The sequence below is a fragment of the Hetaerina americana genome, unplaced genomic scaffold (genome assembly GCF_022747635.1).
Source record: "Hetaerina americana unplaced genomic scaffold, ioHetAmer1.1.p SCAF_11, whole genome shotgun sequence".
NCBI classification, from domain to species: Eukaryota; Metazoa; Arthropoda; class Insecta; order Odonata; family Calopterygidae; genus Hetaerina; species Hetaerina americana.
Window position 1 is genome coordinate 11,247,206 of NW_027286181.1, and position 27,763 is coordinate 11,274,968.

Genomic DNA, 27,763 nt, shown 5'->3' on the forward strand with positions numbered 1-27,763 from the left:
ACGTGGAAACTGCTAAGCACTCTTTTAATCTCGTAATTTAGTGCCCCAATGCTATAAACATAAATTTCAGCCTTTCACAGACAATGGAGGAAAGAATGTTAAATTATTCAAACCTACGCAGGCTACACATGAGCATATTGTACCGGTAGATCCAGGATTAATATTTTACGATAATATCCTTGGTACGCGCCAAAAATTGAATCCACCACAAGTGCTTGCTGCCCTGTAAGCTCTCCAGTGGGTGTCTCAGGTACTTCAACTCTTTAATTTAACGCTAAATATTTTGTCCTCGTACCACTATTCTTGGAGAGCGGGCAGCTGAGTATTCTCAGAGACTCTTCCTTTTAATTTTCAACTTCTCCGGTTATATTCCCCACAGATAAATTGGATATTATTAAATTAATTATGTTGTTTGCTGAGAGTAACCGATTGTATATATATAATGATAATCAATACATTATTCAGACTTTCATATAAATGAAAAGTACAATAATGTTTTTCGTAAGTAAACATGTATCCTAATGATGAATACAAATATCCGTTAGCTCCTTGTGTTGACTTAGTTGATTGTCTTCGTATGTTATGCATAGCGAAAACAATCCTCCATAAATTTCAGAATATTTTCTCTCACAATTCATTGTGATTTAATTTCGTTTTGGCTAACCGCAAACATAATAAATGTATTAGTAGGTATAAATATATTTACTTAGTGTCACCAGAAAAGTTAGAAAAATTGTTCTGTTTTCGCGATTGGCAGAAATTTCGTATACTTGGTTGGTTCCTCACAATGATGCTTTTAAGGAAGCTAATCTGTGATTTATTTAATTTGAAAATAAGGTAAATAATTAAATCTGGGAATATGTGATATGTTTATAGTAAGTTGTCATTATTGTAAAACCCTTTTGTGGATTAATTTGCATATTATCAGGGAATTATGATCCCAACAGATGTTGAAGATTGTGTGGCGTTAACGGACTAGCAACATTTCGTTACCAGCAAATGAACACTTGCCGAAGTTATTTAATTAACCCTGTAATAGTTATGTAATGAACCCTTACGATACATAATTAGCCCTAGGTAAGTCAGTGAATTCGAAGAACAGGTCTCCGAACGCTTTGATTTTCTTACACAACAGTATTGAGTTTTTGATTATCCAATTTAGGACATTCTTAAAGACGTTACAAAGCATCATGATAACGAGAGTATAAAATGTTCTAAGTGGCTTGCATAGGTCAGGTTTCAAGTATGACTGCGCTATTTTGTATCGTAAATATTCATTTTTCAATTTAATTTCACGGAGTCTTTTATTTTCTTTCGTTTTTGAAGTTCATTTCCTGGCTACGCTTCCCAACGGAGGGAAATCAAGATGGAAAAGAGTGACTCTCCTTTGCTCGCCTTGAGGTGGATATTTCCCAATTACTGTCCCAGTATTTCTTTTATATTTTCGAAGGATATGTAACAGACTGGATTGGCGGAAACAAAACGGAATCGGCTTATTAAGGAGAGCTTGAAAGAAACCAGTTTGTTTGCCTAACCTGTATAACGATCCGTTCAAAGTCACCCGCGAAAGATCGAGTTTTGTGGCTACGGATGCAGACCTGTCGTAGTTTTTTTATAATTTTTTTTTCTTTTCGAGTGGCTGCAACTGTTGTCCAAAAATGTATCAGCCCTTGACGTTCCAGCGAGCGTATCCCCAGAAATCTAGCCCGAGTCCAGTTTTCCACGCTCCCTTCATTCATTATCTGGGTCACCCACAGGCCTAAACGGCTGAGGACGACAACTGCCCTTAAGTGCGGAAGGCCTGAATTTGATATCCGGACTGGATGTTTTTCGGTATTTCCCTTGGAAGACGTGATTCGAAGGACATAAGGTCTCGTTTCGATTCCCAGTTGGATTCTTGATGTAAAAACGAAGCTAATTATTTTGGATTTGACGCGCACTTAAAAATGTCAGTAATTCATTCTTTCCCGTTCGTCTCTTTTTCCTTCATTCTCCCGTCGGTGTGTTTCTGTCATCGGTGACTTGTGAATATTATACAAAATATATTTTGACATTTAAATCCAAACTAGTCATACAGGGTTCGTCCGGAAAATAAGTGTACTGACTCCTGGGCTGGGCGCGCCGCTCCAGGCGCGCCCAGCACCGCTCTGACGGGCTGCGATTGGAGGGGGGTATGTTGGCAAGCGATGTTGAAAAAGGCAGTCGGCTCTGAGCTGAGTGAGGAGCTCTGTTAACGCGAACCTCCACGCTTCGACCCACGTCACGGAACGCGATGCCGAAGTTTTTGGAGCAGCGTTATTCCATCAAATTTGCGGTAAAGCTTGGGAAATCGTCTACCGAAACTGTCGGTATGATTAACCAGGCTTACGGGGAGTCAGCCATGTCCAGAAACATGATCTTTCGGTGGCACAAGATGTTCGTGGAGGGCAGAGAAGAGGTCGACGACGAGTCTTCGAGAGGTTCCCGGTGATGCCTTCGCGGGAGCGTTCCAGGAATGGGAACGCCGCTGGAACAAGTGTATCGACTCACAAGGGTCCTATTTTGAGGAATATTAGCTTAAGATATGTAAAAGTGTAATAAATTTTTTTTCCTGAGCTCAGTACACTTATTTTCCGGACGAACCCTGTAAATCTTCGATTATACCTCTATTGTCGGTGAGTAGTAGTAGTAGTATTTAGGGGAGGCGACCGACAGCTAAGGTCATTTGCTCCATTAGGGAGGGATGGGAAAGGATGAAGGGTGGAGGGAAACCCAGCGTCAATATTAGCCTACTGTTGTCGAAAGGCGCCAAGGGGTCCGCAGTTTAACGTCCCATCTGACGGACGTCGCGCTCACTCAATGTGCCCTCCGTAAAACACCTCTAGTAGGGATCGGGATGCCACTGAATAATATTTGTCTCCAGTATTTGAACCCGGGCCCTCTCGGTGGGAAGCCTGTACGTTAGCCACCGCACCACTTCGAGCCCCCTTTTATCGGTGAGGTTGGGAACTAATACCTTTATTTAATTTTTTCCTTCTGCTTTATTCCGTAAGACGAGATGATCAAACATCCAATTTGACTTCACTTCTTTTTCTTAGTGGGTTACCGCCGGGGTGTTTTGACAGCAAATGAATAAAAAAAAGGATTAAATGAAAGTGTTATACTTATATTTATTAAAGGTGTTTCCAATCATGATTCTTTCACACGCTCATTCCTCAAGATATTTCTCCTATTTTTTCCTATGAAAAACGAACGGTAAGTCCCAGAAAAGCTTATTTTAGTATACCCGAGTTTTTCTTCCATGCAATAATTATTGGAAGGAGTAAACAATGATACTGTCACTTTTCCTGTCTTGGACAAGCAATAACTTCGGCATAAAAAATCCACTGTACCACCTGAAATCTTTCTGCCTACATTTGGACGTTGTATGATCTTTTCGTCTGCGCTAACAAATTTCGCAAACATTTGTTGAGATACACGAAATGATTCTCTCGTTAATTACTTCGCTGTCTAAAACTAATTGTTTGATCAAAACTCTTGCTCTCTTTGCCAAACACATCTAATTTTGTTTGTTACATGCTATCCTCCAAATAAATTTTCTCTTTTATTTCACTGGAGCTATCTAGGGTTGCCTTAAGGTCTGTTTGGCTCTCGGCCAGCGATACTGAATCGTCGTCGTTAGGGAGAAATGGGTTAATTTGCATCTCCAAACATTAAACGAACTTGTACCTTACCTTATCCATATATACCTCACTCACAATTTCTCACACACATTGTACCGTTAATGTGGCATAACGCATCCTTGTTTCACAGTATGCTAAATTTCAAAACAGCCAATTGAGGCCACATTCAATCCTACACTGCTGTCACGCATCGTATTTTATGGCATTCAATAACTGCTTATTCGCTATATACTCCCTCGACGTCTTCCACGACCTTCCTCCATTTGCCCTTTATCATGCCTTCTTTAAATGAAAAAAAAATCACAGTTAATTTTACCATGAACTTTCACGCATTTTGCGAGTGCTTTTCGACGAGCACACAGGTTATCTGAATATCCCTTGACAGGTATTAAATCACGTTGCACTCTTGGATAATGCCTCCTTTCAATTAGCTTGTTACTTAACATTTGTTCTGGTATATTCGGATGACTTCTTGCTAAATAACACTCATATTCCACCTTACTTTCTTACTCTTTGTACAAAGAGGTGATTGTTGCGTTCTTTCATTCAAGTGAGTGTAAGAGTGTGTGTGTTTGTGAAATAAGTATTTAAATTTATACATGAGTGAATATTTAAAGATAAAAGGCCGCTGTTCTGACATCCCACGCCAAACGCCATTGCGTAGGCTTGTGGTGCAGTGCGTAGTCGTAGGTCATTTCATTCGTCATTCTGATTCTACTTCAATTCGCCGAAGGCAGCCTTCATACAGATTTGAGACCTTTGGGACTGCCTTAAGCTCCAAAATTATTATAATTTATATTGGAAGTTTATAACTGTGGAGTGGAATTATATTGATATTATCATTTGGCGCAACTAAAATTTGCGAGAGTAAATGAAACAATTGGCCATAGCGTGTTATGAGTAACATGTATACGTACTTCAACATTTCTGTGACTATACGATCATATACTCAATATACATATACATATACTTTCCCCAAATTTCTCACGGCTAATGCCACCACACTTTCACTAATTTCAAACTTCACTTATTGTATCTTCCCTCCTGTCGTTGCGACGGGCTAATTTATTTTACTTTCACTCTCCACATCACCGTTATTAATTTTTTGTGCATTCATCCAACAATAAATTGCCTCTGTTATTTCTTTGCTTGCTTATCTTCCTCTTGTTTTTTTGTTTTTATCCGTTTCCATGACTGTATTTCCTTAAAAACCATTATACCTCCTACGCCACATATTCCTTTCTTATTCTAAATCCGACCTTTCTTCAGATCTCTTTGCATTTCTTCATTTTAGTATGAATATTGCGTCTTCCGAATTTCCTCCTCCGGTGCAATCATATCTTTCTCAGCGCTCTTAAAGTCTGTCACTTCTTCATTCCAACTTTCATACTCCCAAGCATACCTTTTGCACGTGCACTGTCACCGAATTCAACAAGCTCTCCTTTCACACTTTCACTAACATCACTTACTCTTCGGCTCTCGATTGATTTTTCTCATTCCGCTTGTCGCAACTGGAAGTCAGGTGATTTTTCGAATGCTACTTCCACTATCCTCCTAATACCATTAACACGAAAATGGTCTTTCAAGTAAAAGGACTCCAACTGTTAAAACTCAGTTGTTAATTTTATGGGACTTTCGAAAGTTTGACACCCAACGCCATAAATGTTTAACGAGCATGTGTACCGAATAGTCAGTAAAAGTGCCAAAACAGATAATTAGAACTGACGCATATGCAGCTAAGGTTTCAAGTAATCCATTCACGTTAAATACCCCCACCCCCACTAATACTTAAAATGCAGCTGTTTATCACCTCTTAACTTTCTTGGTGTATCTTTAAAAACCTTTTTTTCATGTGTTTATTGACATTTTTGGGCTGAACTAGCTCTCTTTTTAGAACTTGATGATAATTTTTAGCATTTTGTAGCGTTGTAACTGTTGTCGGGGTGGTGCGGACTCCACGACGAACAGCCCTTTTGTTAGTTTTACTCTGGTGATCGTGCGGAGATATGTTCCAGCACCACTCTCGATATTTTTAACCCTTATTTTTACCCCCTCAGGCTGTTTCTCTCGCTCTCTCTCGGCTCCCCATTTCATTCTGCCTTATCTGGAAGCACTCGACGCACTCGCCCGTCCTCTTGACTGTGGCTCCACTCACACTCTCGCTATCGGGCCTTCCGTTATCTGTCTCATCTCCAACGCTTCCACTGAATGATGTCACCGCTTTTGTCCGAACCCGTCGCGTTCCTTCGGTATCCCTCTCCCTTGCACCCATCTTCCCCGCTTTGATCCATTTATTAGACGCTTCTTCGCTTGACCATTCCTGTTTAATGTATTCTATATGCACATTTTTGATTACATAGTTAGGAACAAAAAATAAGAGCGTTAAGCGGGCGAATGGCTCCGTCGGCGTGCCGTAGGATAATCTAGATTTACTAGATTTCATTGCTCATTGGACTATTGCGTTGATTCTCCTTCCCGCTAGGGTTTAAATAATAAAATTGAACAACTTTATAATTTCGTGATTCGGTCGCTATTTAAATTAATATGCTTGATTTGCCTTGATTTTAATTTTACCCATTTAATCCGGCTTGGCAGTTGAAAGACGTTCAAAGATTGCCGTCCTGGAATTCCAGGAGGGAAAAATATGTTGGTCACTTTTGTGAGTTAAACGTACAGTATCAGCACTCAATTGAGGACTAGAGGTTGCCTCGGGGATTTAAAACTTGGCGAAAAATAAATGAGAGCTTTTAATATATAAAGTAGGTTTTCTATGCGTGCGTGAATTTATGAAGATTTTCGTGAAGAAATACCTGTATTCAGTAGCAAAATGCATTCAACGGATGGTTTACTAGATTAACTTGCGAATGTTCTACTAGGAAAAGATATTTGAGTTAATTTGTGCAAATATCCTTTATTTGTTGTGCGGCGTGTAATTTCCGTTGACTGGGCACAGGCGCGAAATGAAAAGCATTTAATTTTCTCGATTAAAAATAGTATTACTTTCCTACGGGACATTATTTCCTTAGTTATCGAAAAATATAACTTCCCAAAAAATGTTATGATTCATGATATGTATTTTTTATGCAAATTCCTAAAAGAGGAAATCTTTCTGTATATGCAATGTAGATGAATTCATTTCCACATGGAATTCACATACCTTAATATGTAAAATGGTGAAAACGATGAAATCTATCATTAAAATTTGTGAGGCACAATTGCCGACATAACGGTAAATTCAAAACTGCCCGATTACTTCTTGCCCTTTCTTCTGAATCTCCATAGTTTCCCAACTGGATTTCTTTTAATATTTGGTATGCTTTTACTGAAATGTTTTCGTGAGTAGATGAAATTTTGATCTATTTTTGTAAGACCAGGCATTGGCTCCAACGTATCCCGAACACATAACGCACATTTTCACAAGTAAATGACGACTTTGATTTCCAATGAGTACGACATTATACTCATAATATACTAGTACTAATAATACGTAATACCAAGGGGATTGATTGGAACATTGGGAAAGTGAATCCACTTACACAAATGAGTCGCAGAGTTCATTTGGTATAACGGAAAAATTTCAAGTTGCCATGAAGATGTGTCTCAATAAAAACCTTATCCATTCTTCCTGGTTGCTTCCCCTATTTCATAGAAACCTGTTTCCCTCGTAACATTCCCATTTTCTGGGACAACGGTCCACGGTGTGTTATCGGCTGGGTGAATACCTCTGACGGAAAGTCCCCTGGGTCATCTTCGTCACGCCCTTCCCCCCATTACGAAGTACCATGCTTGGCCGCGGCCGGGTTTGCGGAGGCGAATAGCGATCTCCGCTGGGCAGTTCCAATCAGAGGGGATCCGGACCTGTGCATTGGAGTACTCGCCCTTCCCTTTCCCGAGGTCAAGTCACATTGATGTGTTTACATGCACTTGGAATTTTATCAGACCGTCCAAAGGATGACCGTGGCTTATATATTTCGGGCTGCGAGCCAAATGCTCTCCCTCCCGTTTTAAACTTTTGTCGGGACGGTGGCGGCGGAGGTGGGGGTGACCAAGGTTCTCCCCGAACAATGAGAGCCCCCCCTATTGAGAGGCAAGATTTTCAAACAAATATCAGGCACTTCACAATAGCGATTACCTGCCACAGTCCAACTTTCATTGCATCATCACGTGATGTTTTTTGACATGAGAAGAGAGAGAGAGAACAGGTCTCTGAAAAGACTTGAATGTTTTTTTTTATCTGCCTCTCAGAACGAAATCTTTCCGTCTGGCTCGATCACAATGCAATCGTTTTAATTTTTCTTAAGCACCTTAATTACACTCGCGTTGAAATCTCTCGCCCTATCGCGATTGTTGTAACATTTTCTTCCCAATGGCAGCTCTTATATTTGACCATGAAATTGGGTGAGTTTTTTCCTCTCATAATTGTACAACCGCTACGTAATCATTGGATTTATTTCAAATGTCATCAAAATAATTGTGAAATAAGAGTACAAAAAAATCGTGATTTGGTATCATTTAGAAATTAGTGCAGCTTTCCTACTCATCAACGCAGACATTGCGTCACATCACTGCTTTTCGTCACAGTTTATAATAATATAATGTCTTCATATTTAAAATGTGGCTTTTTATTTTGCTTGCTTTCCCAGTATTTTTAACATGCTATAAAATCGTTCCGCTACAAATAAATTACGTACGCTAGTTCTGCACAATGTTACGTGTGTTTATAAAATTAGCTCACTCATCTACTTATGATTGCAGCATCCCAATCGCATCAGCTCGTAAATTACAAGGTGAAAATAATTCCCGGGAGGGCACGAATTTTATTGATAAGACTCGCTTTAAATCAGTTGCAGAAAATACCATAATATCACATTGCGAATAATATTATTCATTGCCATTAAGTTTCGCTACTGATTTACAGAATCATTAGAGATTAAATACGGAAATTATTCCTTTATTTCCCGAATGATCAGCAAGATAATTCGAAATTGCTTGTTTGGAAGTGCAGGAGATGAGCGCCATCATCGGTATCTGCACGGCAGTTACCACTCCAGTGTTTATTGTTCGATGTCCTCACAACTCGAAAGCTGATGACGGATGAATCCCTGTGATTCATCTTCCTTTTAGACAAGAACCACGTCCCAGATTGTGCCTCATTGTTCGCTCAAATTCCCGAAGTAACCCTTTAGAGAATGGAAATCACTTTTAGGACCGAGGGAGGTAAGGTAAAAAAAAGGGAGGAAGGGCGTTGCGGCTCGCAAAAGACCTCGTTAAAGCTGCAATCAGATAAAAGTCACCGAGGGAGACATTCCTTCATCCCTTAATAGTTCGTTCGACGAGAGAAATATCGCTCGCGCGGCATCATCATCATCGCATTCGTCGCGAGTGAAAGAAAAAGTATTAAAAAAGTTTAAAAAATAAAAAAGAAAACGCGAGGCATTGGCATCCCTGGGGTTTGCCTCCATCCTCGTACTTCTCTTGCTCCGCTCTGCGTCCATGGACTCGTTAGGGACGTATTGAGAACCAATCGCGCAATCTTTACATTATTCCTTTTTCTGCCGCCACCCCTCCTCCTTCATCGACCCCCCCCCCCTCCATCCCCAACACCCTCTCACGACGGAGTCACTGCGGGCGGCAAATGACCGCTCTGAGGTCGCCGGCAGCGAGAGCCGTGAGTGGGCGGAAAGCAAGCGGTCGAAAGCCGCGTCATTGGAGAGAGAGGGAGGCAAGGCAAGAGAGCCGCCGGCGTCAGCGCACGTCCCGGAAAGTGCAAGGGGCGTAATAGCCGCAGTGGACGTCAAAACGGGGAAGGGGTGCTCTGTGATAGTCCCGGGAATGGGGGGGGGGGTGGACTCCCGCCGGATATATCTATGCCCCGTAAAAGGCGATTCGTGATCGAGAGCGGTAGAAGTACGCAAGGAGTTCACATACCCATCTGAAGTGTATGACAGCGGAACCTATTTTAACCGACTCTGGCGATGGGAAAAATATGATCTCCTAACGGGGGCTTGTTTCGTATAAAAGGGAAGTTACGGTGCCTGAATCATCATTAGCTGCTCAGCCCTTGTAGCAAATAGGTATGAAATGTCGTGGCTGTCAATCGCTGAATCCAGATAAGTGTTTCTCTTACCGGTGAAAATAAACCTCCTTACCGCATTTTTGTTTCCATGCAAGTTGCGCCTCGAATGGTGGTATTTTCCTTCACTTTCCATTACCAGAGAATGAATGAACGACATTCAAAAGATTTTCTAAGAAAGAAGAGTGAACATATATTTTCCTGGCTCACCTTGGAGCTTTGCGATTGAATGAGAATGTTCTGCATTTTACCACTTATGCAAATGAGTAAATTTCGCTGGAAATTCTGGGTAATGGATCGTTTGTGATTTAAAGAAAATGTCTACTTTACCTCCATCATATTCTATTTAAAGAAGTCCCAGATAATGGGTTTGTATTGCATAGATGCCTTTGGCAATTTGTTACCTCAAATCAGTTTACTTAATCGGGTGGGAAAATGCGGGCTTGTGATTTAAAATCGTGATAGTGACACGTAACCCCTGAGGATACATAGAGCACCTGTTCGTTTTCCTAGCCCTTTTCTATTTCTGGACTTTTATATTTATTTTACTCATGGGGAGTTAGCTGTTGTATCTATGACGAAAGCTGTTCGAAGACTGCTTTCAGTGGTCACGAAACGAGGAAGCATTTTCTCCAGAGTCGCGATCTTTGTTCGGGAAAAGGGAGTGGCTTGGAATCGGTGTGATAAACACGTCTGTTTTATGGGAATAAGGGACGCTTTCGAGTGAAAAAAACTGGAAGGCGGGGTGTTGTTTTGAAGTTAATCGGACGTTGGGAGAGATTTCGCCTTCCAACATCTCCTGAAGGCATTGTGTTACATCAAAGGATTGCCGTGATAGGACTTAACATTTTCATCAAATGTTTTGATCTGGATGTCGACTGCTGCTAGCTCTGTGTTATACATTCCTACAGTATAATTTGTTGCGGCTTAACTCCCTTAAATTGTATTGCAGATTTTTTACATTCGTACACAACATATATCTAACGCGTGCATGCATACGAGGAAAGTAAAACTGTATTATTTGAGGGCTCCCTCACTGCTCGGTGATGGAGTCAAAATGCAGGCCCTTAGAAAGGATACTTTAATCAACTACTGTGTTAGGTTCATGTTGATAATTTTTCATAATGCTAAGAGAGTATAAAGGAATGGTAGTTTAATTTTGTTCACTTTAAATTTCTAAACGAAATACTACTAAAACATATCTTAGATAATTTAAAAATATTTCAGGATATGCCAGTTCCAGAATACATTTCTTGAAAGTACAGCATTTTAGCAGATCTCCATAGGAAAGCACGCGCTCAGTACATTAAACTTAGCAGTAATACTTGCTAAGCAATTGGCAACACAAAAATTATTATTTCTTTTAAATGCATTTCCGTATTTGCATCAATAAGTGAGTCGATGAGATCGAATAAAGCATAATAAAGTGGTATATTTCACGTAAATAAAAAAAACCTGGTTTTTTTGGCACTAGGCACACGAGGCTCCAGTGGCGCAATTGGTTAGCGCACGGTACTTATACGACAGTGTCCGAGCTATGCCGGGGTTGTGAGTTCGAGCCTCACCTGGAGCAAGTTTTTTACCTATGTGAAAATGGCATTTTAAAAGATTCTTCCAAACTGATCCAGACATCTTTAAATATTTAATTTTCATTGTGTTGAAAGGAATCCCTATTATGCTTGCGTTTTATGGTTAATCTATAAGTTGTTTATTCACGAGAGCAGCCTATTAAAGCATTAACCTTTCACATCCCGTGCAGTAAGGAAATAATAGCATAGACACATCTGGGATAATTTGGCATTAATGAGGGAGATTTATTAATGGGTCATAAAATTTTACATCTGCTTCTCTTTTAGTAGAAAAAAACTTTCTCAACCCTGGAGGGGAAAAGGTCGTCATTGGAAAGGGGGATTTATTTGCCCGAGAGTAATTTCGGTTTCCCATTAGCGAGTTAACTTTTTCCTGTATAGAACAGCAGATATTCATCTGCATCTATGCCCACAGGCTGCCGCAAAAGCATGTGGTGGAGGGGGGTAGGGCAGTGGTAATACTAACACAATTACGTGTATTAGTTCATCCGTGCGTATGAGTGTTTTTTTCTTTATATACACATTTTCATCTATGTATGTATCTGTGTGTATAATAGTTAAGGTATTTGTCATAATCATTGCATTTTGGTCTTTCAATTAATAAATTGAGGCTCTTGGATTAGATTGTATTATGATTGAGTCTCGTGAGTGGGAAGGACAAATGCTCGTAACAGTCCGTGATGGTGCCTACGTGTATCTCTCTTATTTAATCCGGTTTTAGAACCTACAAATGAAATATAATGTCATAATATTTCCTTCGGTTCTGCAAGATAACTCAAGTATCATGCACCTTTCTAATATTCTAAGTCTTCCTAAATTAAGGAACCCTCAGTCTAATTCCTCCAGCATAACCGTGATTCTTACTCTCTTCTCGTTGCAATTTTTCACAAATCTGTCGAATTTGCCCTGAAAATTTTTAATTACTTCAATTCAAGTTATCTCTCTAGGGTTACCGATTCTTTCCACGTATTCCAAGCGCCGACTGACTAAAGTAAAGTTACAGCTTTCCCTTACTTTTTCATTACATTTTCCAACAGCGCGCGTAATGACCGTAGCTCCTTTAAGGCTGACATGTATGCCCTTCTGATCTTGTGATTACGTCATTAATGGCTGGTGTTAGTCTAACACCAAAATATGTTATCTGTTCTGAGATTCTTAATTATGTCCCATCTATTTTAATATCATTCCCGGATGAACCGGTGTCAGTGACGAAATTTCCGAAACGTAATAGAAGTCTCTAATCTCAAATATAATATGCGCATTTTTGGAGAGGAAATTCGCTAATTTGTTCTACTAATCTTCGAAATTTACAAAACCCATAAAATCTGTAAATAATAACAAAATGCCTTCTTTAATATGCATACCACCAGTGAACAAGTGATTTTCTAACATTGAGTTTTCTCCTTTTAATAATATTATTCACATCCATGAGACTTTCCTTCAATATATATATAAATATGTAATATATATATATATATATATATATATATATATATATATATATATATATATATATATATATATATATATATATATATATAATATATACAGGGTTCGTCCGGAAAATAAGTGTACTGAGCTCAGGAAAAAAAATGTATTACACTTTTACATATCTTAAGCTAATATTCCTCAAAATAGGACCCTTGTGAGTCGATACCCTTGTTCCAGCGGCGTTCCCATTCCTGGAACGCTCCCGCGAAGGCATCATCGGGAACCTCTCGAAGACACGTCGTCACGGCCTCTTTGACGGCGTCCAAAGTCCCGTATCGCGTTCCTTTCAAACTCCTCTTTATCTTCGGGAACAGAAAGAAGTCCGGTGGTGCCAAGTCCGGGCTGTAGGGCTGGTGCGGCAGCGTTGCCACGCCGTGCTTGGCCAAGAAGTCCGACACGACAAGCGCGGTGTGAGACGGCGCATTGTCGTGATGCAGCCGCCAGATGTTTTTGATTGCTGGCCGGACGCGGGCGACTCGTTTTCGAAGCCTGTCGAGCACTTGGACATAAAATGTAGCATTTACAGTTTGTCGTTCAGGTACAAATTCGTAGTGGACGACTCCCCTTTTGTCAAAAAAGACAATGAGCATCGCCTTGTTCCGAGATTTGCTCATGCGAGCTTTCTTTTGACGGGGTGATGATGGGGTGTGCCACTCCGCACTTTGTCTCTTCGAATCCGGGTCGTACTCAAAGATCCACGTCTCGTCACCCGAAACAACGTTCTCTAAAAAATGTGGATCATTTTTGCAGTGATCCGCAACTTGTGTCGCGATTTCCAAACGATTGAGTCTTTGATCATCACTGAGCACTTTCGGCACCAACTTTGCACAAATTTTTCGCATCTGTAATTGCTCCCTAATAATCTCGTGCACTATTGTTTTTGGCACATTACACTGCTCTGCTATCATCCGAACACTAAGACGACGACAGAGTTCAGTACATCGCGAACTTTTCGCACATTTTCGTCGGTGAGTGTCGTTGATGGGCGTCCAGGCCGTGGTTCGTCGTCGACCTCTTCTCTGCCCTCCACGAACATCTTGTGCCGCCGAAAGATCATGTTTCTGGACATAGCTGACTCCCCGTAAGCCTGGTTAATCATACCGACAGTTTCGGTAGACGATTTCCCAAGCTTTACCGCAAATTTGATGGAATAACGCTGCTCCAAAAACTTCGGCATCGCGTTCCGTGACGTGGGTCGAGCGTGGAGGTTCGCGTTAACAGAGCTCCTCACTACACCACAGCTCAGAGCCGACTGCCTTTTTCAGCGTCGCTTGCCAACATACCCCCCTCCAATCGCAGCCGGTCAGAGCGGTGCTGGGCGCGCCTGGAGCGGCGGGAAAAAATCAGTACACTTATTTTCCGGACGAACCCTGTATATATATATATATAATATATATATATATATATATATATATATATATATATATATATATATATATATATATATATATATATATATATATATATATATATATATATAAAATATGTTTATATATAATATTTTTATATTATATATACATATTTATTTACCTGAGCTTTGTGAAGAATAACGGGTCTCCGGGTTTAATATCGTATGAGTCACCCTTATTTCAACATTTTACCTGTATACTTATCTACATAAGTGCACATTCGTATCATCTTATATTATGAGACAATTCAGACAAAAGAAAATGCAAATTCACAGTGAAACATTTGCCTACATCTAGGACTCTTCTTGCATAATATTGCTATGCCGTCGTAAAGTTATGGTTTGGCTATATATTTTCACATTGGTTGGTGCATGGGTTTAGCTATTATGATTTATTTGCCTTACAACTAGTTTAAATACTTTCAACATTGGTGAATCGAGACTTTAAGAGATATGTAATCTAATTCCATAAAGTAGCTCTTGGTGAATGATCAAATTCTTGTCCCCGGGCCATTTAATCATACCATTTGAATCTTAAGTCTTTCCTAAAAATGATGGCAATCATTCTACAGATCTCAGGTTATAGCCTTCCAATGTGACACATCATGTTGGGAGAAATCCTACGACGTCTCCAGTCAATCTCATGATCTTGATCTCTTGCTCTCTATCACACCCTTGAATCTATTCATCAATCAGCGTTAATGCTAAGATTAACATCCAAGATAAATTGATAATGTTTCATACGATCGATGTAGCAGATGTAAGCGGCTATGCCTTCGCAATTCATCATTCTCATGTTAGTGTAAAAAGGCGCACTTAAACGACTTGAATGCAATTGGCATGGATTCATTTCGGGACGTTACTAATTGCGTATGTTGTTTCCCTTTATCTTCTATCATTGCCTTTATATCAATGTATCTGCTCGAATATTTTATCCCCTCTGATAATCTAAATTCGTAACATTAAATTTTTTTAGTTCATTAGAATGCTAGAAATTTAAATTATAATGTCTCATAATAATCGAAGTAAATAGTGGGAAAACTAATATTCGGTGTAAAAGGAAATCTAGCTTTTTAAATTTCATTTTTTCTCTTTTCCATTTTGTTGTAAAGTTCTTTTCATCTAGCGATGCCATATTTAGATGTACTCGAAGACAACAAAATGCTCCTGAGGGCTATTCCAACTTTTAAAAATTACTTTGCAATTAATTGGTTATATAATGAACTTCGTTGTTGATTCGCAAATATTTTTTTATTTGTTCTTAAATTTAATGTTAGAAAATTGTTATTTCCATTGGACGTAAAGAAAAAGAAGTTGCAGAAAAATATACATGAGGAATAGAAGTGCGCATTCGGAGTAATTGTATTAAGTAAGAGTGGACGTCGTTTGTAATTTACGATACATTTATATAATGTGTTATGCATATGAGGCAAGTAAAAATTTATCATTTGACGGCTCACGGATGGGCTATGGAATCGAAATATATATAAGAGTAAGTAGACCCTCAGAAAGGATATGTTAAGAAACTAGGGTGCTACGAGGGTCATCCGGAAAGTAGTACCCGTTCGTGCCGCATGAAGTGCTGACGACGCGAGTAGCCGCTGGACGAGGTCAGATAGCTTCAGTGGCTTGTCTGCCTTCTCTGAGCCAAGTTGCGTGACGCTAGCATTGCCTGTGTTGTTTCTGTGATTGTTTACAATGTTTAAAAAAATTGAGAACGCCGCCAGTTGTGAAGTGAGGGCAGTGATTAAATTCCTCAATGCAAGAAACGTTCGCCCATGTGATATTCATCGCCAATTAAAGGAGGTGTATGGAGACAATGTAATGGACGAGTCGTCTGTTCGGCGGTGGTGTCGCAACTTCAACATGGGGAGGGGGAACACACACGACGATGAGCGTTCGGAGAGACCGTCTGTCATTACAGACCAACTGGTGAGCTCAGTTGACGAATTCGTGAGGAACGATCGGCGCGTCACAATTGATGACATCTGTGAGCATTTTCCCAATGTTTCTCGAACAATTGTTCATGAAATTGTTAAACACCATCTGCATTATGCAAAAATTTGTGCAAGATGGGTCCCTCGCGTATCTCAATGAGCTGGCGGCGAAGGACTATGCAGCAGGAATACAGAAACTTGTCACACGTTATGACAAATGCCTTAATTTGCTTGGAGATTATGTTGAGAAGTAGTTTAAAGTATCCTCTTTCAAATAAAATTTTTTATGTTTGTTAATATTTACTTTTGTCTTTATTTCACGAACAGGTACTACTTTCCGGATGACCCTCGTATTTTTCTGTCGATAATTTATTATAATAGTAGAATTGCAATAAAGAATACTGATTTAAAATTGATTTTTTTTAATTTATCGGATAAAATACTGACAAAAATATTATATTTTTATAGTTAAATATTATTTTAAATATATTTTGAATATTTTTTCAGGTTCATTCACTACTAGGAAACATTTATTGAAAGACGAGGATCATCACAGATCGCTATTGGAAAGCTTTTTCCATGTGTAGTGTGTTAGCAATCATGCTAGTAATAATATTAGCATTATACTTTTCTTTTTTTTACTAACTTTTCAGCGGTATACTTTACGTAAATAAAAATTGCCTGGTTTGTTTTGCTCTGGTAGCATAAGGCTCCAGTGGCACAATTGATTAGCGCATGGTACTTATATGACAGTGTCCGAGCTATGCTGGGGTTGTGAGTTCGAGCCTCACCTGGAGCATGTTTTTTCTGAAGTGGAAATGGAATTTTAACAAATTTATGTTCGCCCAACCAGTAAAACCGCGTAAAAATGATTCCTTGTTGTCCTTGCATTGCTTGGTTATGGTATCACTTGTTTCTTACCTCTAGTCCATTAGTGTGTTAATTATAATAAAACATCATCATTTTGAATTTGCCTCAAGTCATCTCTAGTATAATAAAAATATTACAAACCAACGTAGCGGCGAAGACCTGAAAGTCCTAGACATGGTAAAAGTCATCCAAGAAGGATTCTTAGATGGCTTTTTTTTGCTAATTATGTTATTTGCGGTCTGTTCTAAAATTAGCATGTCTTATTTTTTCCCGAATAGCTGGGTGGCGGTTTCTCTGGCTGGGTTCGAGGATGGTCAGTTTAAGGAAATCCTGGAAATCGGTGACAGTTGGCTCCCAGCCTATGCGAAGTGCGGATCGTTCGTCTGTGAAACCTTTAATACTTGACCTCGTTACGCTCTATCATGCACCGGATATTAGAACAGCGCATCGCCATCAAATTTTGCGTGAAACTGGGCAAAACCAGGAAAGAGACTCATGACATGCTCCATGTCGATAACGCCATGAGTAGATCGGGTGTTTTTGAGGGGTGCAAATTGATTCAGGTGGTTACAGACGACGTTGAAGACGAAGAACGTTCAGGACACGCTTCGACCTAAAAAATGCAGAGTGAAAATCTTGCTAGAGACTTCGGAGGCTTGGTTGGACAGGGAACGCAGATTTAGTGTTCAAATGGTTTCTAATGAGCGTGGCATTCCTAAAAGTCATATGCATCGAATTATGAGCGAAAGCATGGGTATGAGAAGATTGTGTGCGAAGTTGATTCAGCGAGTGCTCTCGGACGAACAAAAGGAAACTCGCACGCCGATCTGCCAATAGCTTCTCGAGTGAGGATCCAATTTTTTTAGACAATGCCCCACCAGACTTCTTCCTCTTCTACCGCCTCAAATCCGTGCTGAAAAAAGCGTGACCACGGCTCGGGGGAACAGTCACAACCGTTACGTGACGAGAGAGCTTAGCAGCATTCCAGGCGCTGCCCTCGCAAACCCTAGATGGCGTTTGAGGCGTGGAAAACCCGCTGGCAGCAGTTTGTGGACGCACAAGGTTGCTACTTCGAAGACTTTGGAGTGAATGTGTTAACTATAGCAATACATTTTTTTAATCGACTTAGTCCAAATACTTGTGGGACAGGCCTTGTATAACTAAAAGAACTTTCTGAAACTCCGTCATATTGAATTGAATAAGGATGATTAACAACGCAGTTTTACATGAAATTTAATGCATGAAAATAGAAAAATGACAAGAAAAATATGTAATTTACGAATTGCTCCTATGAAGTAGATCTATTTTCAATATTATAACAATACCCACTTACCTAATGCACAAGGAAACTACTCAATATAAAAACGAAACGAAAGAAAATGCCATAAACAAGAGAAATTATCTCCCAATTTTGCCGATGACACATACATTTCTTCTGGTCAATCCACTTACTATTTTCAACACTTTCCGGTTTTAGTGATAATTATAGCTGGCCATAGAAATTAATTTTATAACTGACATGCGAAATGTTTGACGATTAAGGAGTTAAGTCGAATATATAGTCGTTAGATTTAATTTAAATGTTGATATCTCGAGAAAAAAACCGAATAATTGCTATATTTGAAGATTCAAAAATGATGGTATTGGTGAAACGGTCTTGCCTGCTCATATGAAAGTGGCGAGTCCGAATGCCCACTACGAAAGTTTTTCCCTGCTGAGAGAACTTGGGAGGTTTATATTCGTCCACATTGTGTCAAAATATATTTTTTACATTTGTGTTTGCCCGAAAATTTATTTTTTATGCGGTGAAGATTATAGAAGATGTTCTTCATAATAATATACAAACAGATTGTTACACGGTTTTATCATGAGCACGGTCACCCTCTAAAATTACATTGAGGGAACTATACCTGTATATTCTCTTTGATGGTCCCCTAGAGTTATTTTACTTTCTTTCATTATAGTTCCAGTCCGAAAACGATCCATTCTTTGGCGTGAAGATGTGTCACCATTGCATTGAGGAAACAACTACCCTTGTCTCTTGTTTTATGCATGACCCAATCGGCTGCCGCCACGTCATAATCGATAACGCGAAGATCCCCATTAAATAAAAAAAGCCCTTCCATTAGCGGCGAAGAGCCCTTGTTGAATCTATCCATCCCCACTTATCTAATATGTATAAGGACGCCTTCCTCCAGGGAGAAGCTAGTAAACAATCTCGAAGAGTATACTAGAGTCAAGCTGGTTTTGGCCGAGGGTGAGGGGGGGTGGAGGGTTACCATGACAACGATGACGCAGACGGTCGAAGGAGTGGAGAAGGTAGGTATTCGGGGAGAGAGTGGGGTGGTTTACCGAATGCCCCACCCAAATAGTCGTTTCCCCAACCCCTCCAACCTCCTCGAAAACCCGTTCATTCCGTCCTATTTTCTTCGTCTTCCTTCTCCACCCTGCACTCACGTAACCTAACACGAAGGGCTCCCTCATCAGGATTAAACCAATCTGTTGCGTCTTCGAAGGACGGAGAAGACTGCTTTGAGGACCAACATCCCTACCCTCCGGTCCCCTCCTCTCCTCCTCCCCATCCCAGCCGCACCCCCCCTCGAGTCACGGCGAACGTGAAAGAGACGAGGCCGACTTCTCCTATTCCCCACATTCTAGTGTGCAAGGGAGAGAGAGAGAGAGAGATAGAGAATGACACCCAAGCAGCAGGAAGAACATATCGTCAAGTGTACGCGACACCGAACTGCATGCCCCACAGCAAAAGAGGACTCCGATCCCAAAAATGACGAGCAATGTTATCTTTTGTTGTTATTAGTATACTTTGTCTCTTTATCTTATGTTGGTGGTTAAAGAGAAATGTTATCTTGTGCTGGTTAGGCCTTATTTAGATTATGCTGCTAGTATATGAGACCCTCATGAATTCCGATTTATACCACGTGCATCGTTGAGGAGCTAGATTTGTAAAACGTTGTTATGATAAATTGAGTAGCCTATCCAAATTAATAGAGGAGCTAGGCAGAGAATCACTCACGAACCAGTTTAGAGGAGAGATTTAATCTCTTCTATATACTGGAAGGATGTCTTTCTAGCGATGATGTTGAATATGCATTATTAGCCCCATCGTACTACGGTAGGAGAGATCACGTCAATAATATTAGAGAGTTTATGTGTAGAACAGATAGACTTAATCTGTCATTTTTCCCAAGGATGATTAGGAATCAGAATAACGTTGTCTGATCGCGCTAAGGGTAAAAATATTTTGAGTAGAAAGTAGCCCGGCGAGTAATTACCCTCTGCCACACACCCTAGCGGTGACCTGCAGGGCACCATGTATGCATTACGGTAGATTGGGGACTACCAGTTAGTGCAATATTTTCTTATTGATATAATTTCAGCCACAAGCTCTTTGTTGCGGTTTCTTTTAGTGACATGAAGTTTAATGAAATGTTAATGAAGTTTCTTAACTTATTTTCAGATGTGCGAGATAATCTTTCTTGCGTTATTAACGCTCTTCGTTTAATATTTATCGTTTTTATACGACAAATACAGAAAGATGAAAATTATTGCTGCTTTCTTTGCGAATAACGAGAGGAAATATACCCACTCAAAAAATGTTACAGCCTCATTTTATTTCAGCCCTTTTAATTGGATGAAACCAAAAGCCCGTTTATCTTCGGGACGTAGTAATTACTAAAAAAAAATGAAGCGAAACACACCATCTTGGATTCTCGATTTTTCGCTGATATTGTGTTTTTCGCGTAAATGAAGTGAAATGTGGTGAGCGAACACGCTTGTCATGACCTCCCGCCACATACTTTGAGAAAAGAGGGCAGCCATTTCTACCCAAATTAAGGCAATACGTCCGCCGCCACAAATTTTACGTTTAGCGATTGGGAGAAGGGATTTCTTCTTGAAGAATAGATGAGAAAACGTGTGTTTATCGTCTTGCGATCATTAATAATTATTTTGACTTCTGTAATTGTGGCCGATTTTGTTATATATATTTCTAATTCTTTATTTCAAACTATATAGAAGAGCACTTGACAGTCTCATCCCTTCAGGATATAGAGGGGGCGGTCCTCTGTAGTAACTTGAAATATTTGGTCCCGAAGTTACATTGTGGAACGCTGTCATACTTGTAGTATAATAATACAATGTAATACACACGTAAACATTAAGTCATTTAATTCTGTAGCAAGTAATGTTAACTGGTTTTACTAGATGCTCCTTACGATTTCTACCGTGGCCTTAACTAACGCAGATCTATTTCAGGGTAAGGCTGTATTTAAGCGTAGGTGGAGATTTTAATGTTTTCCCACCCAGCCAAAAATATCACACTATCGATGATAACGGCGGATGCTGTCGATATATTGAACTGATCGAATTAAATATTGATCATTTACTACTTGATAATAAAATGTTCACTTGGATACATATATCTAACAATAATTTACGCGTTCTAATTAATTTAATGACATCAAATTGAGAGTATTTAATAATTACGGTAAAAATAGGGTCGATTTATTCAATAGATAGGTAGAGAAATAACATTTTTAGTGAAAATTTTGGGGTAAACTATGCGTGCGTAATAAATACGGGATCGACTTATACACGAGTGAATACGATAGGTAACCTTTTTAATCATGCCTAAGATCGTTTTAAGATATTCGTCAATTTAAGCAAAATATATGAAAATTGAAGGAAAAACATCAATACCAAAAGCCTTATCCTCGTATGAACGTCGCCAAGGGGTCTCAGAAGTTGCTCCCCGAGCGACGGGCTATTCTATGAAAGCTCTTTACGCATGTTACCCAAACATAGATGGGCATAAGCCGAAGAAACTGCGGCTCCATTTCGTCGTAATCTTAAACTAGGGAACAAATTCGCTTGACCTTTTCTTACTTTTCAGGAATGCGGGTCAAATACGTATTATACTCTGCCGTGGTCTTTGTTACGGCTAGTGCGATTCTAGAATAATGACATTCTTGGAGCAAGGGAAAAGATTCTTTACATCGTTGTTGCTATTATTTGTTCTCTGCATTCTTCCTTCTACAAGGTTGGTGTCGGGTGTGGGTCTCATTCCTGATCTTTATCGACGAAAAACCTTCCTGTGACGTTAAGAAACTCTTAAAAGTCTCGGTCGTAAATTGATGCGGCGTGGACCATGTCAGTGTTTCTTTTTCGAGCGTGTTGCAGCTCGCAGGAGCGATTAAAATTGTGAAATACGAATGCTGGAATGGGTACTCTATTTTTGCTCTATTTAGTAGCTATCCTGACTTTTTCAGTGTACTGGCACTTTTAACTGCGAGATGATAGTTTATGGACGGAAGCAAAGAACTTCATTTATTGTGGAATGCGGTTCAAACAGCGAGTGAGCCAAGCCGATTTTAGCGCCGGCTAAGTGTAATTCCTAACCGTTCGGCGGCTCATTTTGACTGATTTATTGAACAAGTAACCTTAAGCCTCTGGAGTAGTTTGTTGCGTATCTATTGATGAGTCTTTCTTAAACATTTATGAACCCTGACTTTGAATTCTCTCACAAAAAAATGGTGTGTAGGAAGGGGAGGAAAACTTTTAAAATCACTATGGAAGTCAAATCGCATTTTCACCTCAACCAAACCGGTTTTCATACGAAGCAATAATAAGGAATCACCGATAAAAACTATTCAATGGTAATGACTGTCAGAGGAATTCGAAGTCAAAGAAGGAACGAATTGTTTTAAAAGCCAGAGGTGTTATCAAATTTATGGAAGAGAGTTTTCACGCAAATATGGCTTTGACTTTAATTCATTGGTATATTTTTAACGCTCACAGTCGTCGTGCTGAGTTTTGGATGATCAGTTGCGAAGTCCCTGGTCCAAAGGATATTTCAGATGATGCCTTTGAGATTACTGAGCGACTTTTAGGATGGACTTTTTTTTTCTTCTTGCAGACGGACATCGGGCTGTGCAAAGGACCTATCTTCCCTCCACCACACGTGACGTGTTCTTAAACATTTCAGTGAGTCGGCCATCTGTATTCGTAGCCACTTAACGAAGGAGTCTTTGGATGGGTGGGCAATACTTACATGGAAAATTTTGATCCCGAAGAAAAATGAGGATATTTCAGCTGTACAGCTAAAAGTATTATGACCCACTGTTTGCCGTATACTGTGCAACCATCTAATGTGGTCTCGCATGAGGGAAATGATCGGGGTGGAAAACTTCTGGACATAAAAGTATGCCGTCCGAGGATGGGAGGCTGTTCTGATGCGCTACAATGGTCGCGATAATCTCATGTTAGCAAATAACGGTATGAAGATGCATTTTCTTCTACGAAATTGTATAATCGCGACCTAGTTCTCGGCGCAAGTATATTTTCGTGCTTGGTCACATTTCAGTCTTAGTGCCACTTTTCCATCGCAAGGGAGTGTATTATAAGCATTTTCCATTGAGAGAGTCGTGCCTGTGGTTAATGCTCTTTCTCTCCCTCTCTCTCTCGATTTTTTTCCCAAAAAGTCTCGGAATCGTTCTCAGATACGGTAATTACGCGCCTACCCTCGTGAACCCACCCTCGTCCATTTATCCGTGCAATTTTATCGCCATTTTCTTGGCTGTTTTTCGCGAAGACAATGAGGGCGAGGCTCCAAAGGTGCGGTTTCCGTTTATTCCTTCTTTGTTTTCCCCAATTCAGTGGAGTGAAAGAAACGTACGCATTTAATCGAATTCTAGAATTTAAGAACAGGCCTTCTTTGCTTCAAGAATGGCCGCCGCCCTAGGTAATTGAGTGTCGTAAGTACTTATTTGGCCTCAACATTTTTATTCTTCGTAAACTATCCATCCTTTTTTTTCCTTTCTTCTTCTTTTCCTTTTTGCGAAGTCTTCCCTTCTCCCATTTTGAGGTTTTGACTGCCTAAGGTCGAACGGAATGTGCTTTCTTGAAAAGCCCCGAATTTTTTCGAACATTGGATTGTTTCCTTTCAAGCACATGAATGAATTTGTACACATTGAGTCATAAATTTTTATTAGCTCTGCGAGTTACCACAAAGTAGTGCACACTTTTGCTTGGTTAACATTATTTTTTTTGCCTTACATGTATTTTATGCCACCAATTAATACTGCATTATCATTAATATTTGAAAAGCATTTGCCTTACTTGATAGCCTGGGCAAGGTGCAGTGAAAAAAAAGAATTTCAAATCATCTAATGCTACTTTTTTTTCATACGATTTAGCGAAGACAAAGTAACGTCAATTATTGCGATCTCGCCAACAATATACATATATCATTCCCCCGTTATCGAGGCACGTAGCTTGAGAGTCGGTCAGCATTCACGTCTGTTTTTAAGGGCACGGAAGTTGGCAAGGGTTCGAAATGGGGCGGCGGAGTGTAAAACATCCTCTTTGGTGTAAATCGCCAATCGATTTGTCTCCGGACGTCGCGACCGTCGCTGAAACAGTCGCAAATCACGTCGCGCAACCCGATACGCGGACTTATCTCGGGAATACCTTCTCCGTCCGCTTCTTGCTTCCTCTATCTCCTCCCCCTTGTCCTATTCCACTCCTTTACCTCTGCCACCCTCCACTCTCACCTCATCCACCCCCGCCCTGGCATCTCCCGGAATCCGAGGGGACGGGGACGTTCTCACGTCGCGAACAGGGAGGAAAAAAAAGCGACCGATAGCATCGTCGAATGCAAAAGCAGCAAGGGTAACTACTCGGTCTCGGCTCTTTCAAACTCCCACTTTCTCTCCCTCTCTCTCGACATCCGCGGAAACAAAAGCAATACGCCACCCGCGTCACGTGATGCCACAGCTTTTCGCACTTCGCCGCGGGCGTGACGTCAGACGGCGAATCAACATGTTACTGGGCTTCACGTCTTTCGGGTCGCCTCAGTCAGTCGGCGGCTCTCTCTCTCTCCTGCCGATCCCCTTCCAGTGGAAGTCGGTCACCTTGCGGATCAGGGTCTCTCAGCGATATTGCATTAAAGGATGGCCTTCTGAAAAAGCATGTCTTCGACAACGACGGATAAAGGTCTTCGTAAAGTTTTTGCGTAATTTCAATCACGGTGGCTTGATAAGAAAATTGCTGTAGACATTTTATATACAGGCTAATGACTGAAGTGGGAATAATGGGAAGGCAAAAATGAAATTCGCTATAAAAGTCATCTCTCGTTGACTTAAGGTAAATTGAGAATTTATTCCCGTTGAACTGCATACCGATACAGGTGCTGGAATTATTATTTTTGGAAACATTCTTTTCGCAATGGAAGGAAAATCCAAACATTACGTTTTGAAAAAATTATATAACGTGATACTTTTATACGTGAATAGGGATATAGAGAAAATGAATGCATTGAGTAGTAAGAATAAATATTTCCCCCGTTGAAATACAGGCATTATGTAGTTGTGTAATTGAATAGTGTAAAAGAATAGGCAATAAGATATGTGCAGTGAAAGGAATCGTGAAATGTAGATGGAGGTATTGTGAAAAATGTTAGAATCGAGGTGTTAATCCTGATAATTGAAATATATAGTATGGTGCAATAAAGCACAATATAGTATGTGATTGACTTTAAATTAAATTTAATTGAGTAAGTTCCTTTTTAACATTTAACTCTCTCACTCTCTCTCTCTCTCTCTCTCTCTCTCTCTCTCTCTCTCTCTCTCTATATATATATATATATATATATATATATATATATATATATATATATATATATATATACTTATACCTTATACCTTTATACGTGTTCCTATCCCTTTTCCTTATATATGTTTCTGTATATATGAGTATTTATTCGCCGTTTGGCGGGATTTCGTGTTTGAATGTATATATATATATACATATCTACACACACACACATACGTATATCAAAATTTTGTGAAAGTCTCAATATGAAGTTAACACAAACGGACAAAGACAAAAACACAGAAGCACACAACAAAGAAAAGAATCTCACTAGTTTTCGAATTTTCGGTGGTCCAAGCCATATATGTCGTGTGTCATATAAATAACACAGTATTCAAACCGAAGGTCGGTTTGGTAGGTGATGGTAGAGTTCACCCTGTACTAAGCCCGACGGCATGTGAAATCCACATCAGGGTAGGGGGTCAATTCCTCTCCCTGTGCCGGTTATGGTTTCCCAGGATCTGGTACCCAGAAAAACCACATACCTGTAGCTTGGGTGGAGCTGAGTGCCCAGAGTGTCTTGCCCGGGAATCAAGCCCGGGACCCTCCGGTCAGCAGTCCAACGCTCTATCCCCTGGACATATACATAGATGTGTGTATATATATATATATATATATATATATATATATATATATATATATATATATATATATATATATATATATATGTGTGTGTGTGTGTGTATGTATATGTACCTAAATGTATATAAATATATATATATATATATATATATCATTTCCATTACTCTAGAACTTTTATATTGCCTCTGGGTAAAACTGTTTTTCTTTGTCTGCTCGCGTCCTTAAGCTTCATCTAACACTCTTCTGTGACAACTTGCAGGGAATTATGTAGATCTTGGAGGTATAGATGATTTATGTCACGGTCAGCGTAAGTAGCGTGGCGAGACTAATGGGACTGTGTGCGCAATAATTTGATTCATTTTAATTAATCACCTGTACACTCAACGGCTGATTTGTGGTTGTTGGTTTAATCTTTGCTCAGCGGCGCTTAGAGCGTGACTCGAGTAGTGTAACTTAAATAAAAGTAATACTGAAAAAGGCATGATTCATATTTGTCGAATCATGTATCAATTGGCAGTTTTTTTACTCACTTTCACATCTCTTTGGGTACGTCGTATATATGTTACCTTAAATCACCTTTTAATTGCTCGATTTAAACAAAACCGGCTCTAATTTTTGTGTTTGTCGAAGGGAATATAATTTTTGAATGCTTTTATGATCTATTTTTTGAGTGTTTATGTACAATATGTCCAACAAAATAATAATAATAAAGAGTCAATAAATGTCTCACTACCATATTAGATCAAAATCTATGACAGATGGACAAGCTTGTGGACGAAAGACAAAATAGGCGAATGAATCCGAGACTGTGATATTGTAATTGCAATTTTGGAAATTAGATAGACTAAATAGTTTGGATTGATGAATAATTTTACCTTTACCTGATTTGTGTTCTTTTGATATGATTGATATTATTATTCATTTTAGCTCTCAAAAATTATATATATATATATATATATATATATATATATATATATATATATATATATATATATGTATGTATATATATGTAATAGTAGGCTATCATGCTCGTTAATTGTTGAACTGCTGATTTTTTCAGGTTTTTGCTTACCGATCACTGATTACTGTGTATTGTCTTTGGTGAAACATAAAGGAAGTCAAAAAACAGAAATTTAATTGACAATCAAGCACTGACTTTTGTGGGCTACTTTTTTTTATACTGTGCGTTCATTCTTTTGAGATACTTTTCATCTATGCTGGAGAGTTCATCGGATGCCCGGGCGCTTGATGAGCGCTGCGACGCTCCGTGGAGATCCCATCTTCACGGGGGATCAGAATGGACGGGCGTGTTTTTGCAAAGCCTAGTTCACGACTTAAGTGATCGCGGACGTGACGCCTCTCACACGTTCTCGTCTATTTCGCAACCCCTTCCCTCTTTTCTTTTGTACTTCTCCTCATTCAGTGATCGGTCGGCCGAGACGCGAATTAAGGAGAGAGGTCTCTCTGTCCGTCTGTGTTTCCTC

At 39.7% G+C, this 27,763-nt stretch overlaps 1 protein-coding gene and 1 non-coding gene across 2 annotated transcripts in view; both read left to right on the forward strand.

Moving 5' to 3' along the window:
• mtd (TLD domain-containing protein mustard) overlaps positions 1 to 27,763 on the forward strand; it is a 902,673-nt gene that overhangs the window by 156,802 nt on the left and 718,108 nt on the right. The gene's annotated exons all lie outside the window — the stretch shown is intronic.
• Positions 11,219 to 11,308, forward strand: TRNAI-UAU (transfer RNA isoleucine (anticodon UAU)). The gene is given in 2 exon segments: positions 11,219 to 11,256; positions 11,273 to 11,308. It is a non-coding gene; the product is annotated as a tRNA-Ile (tRNA).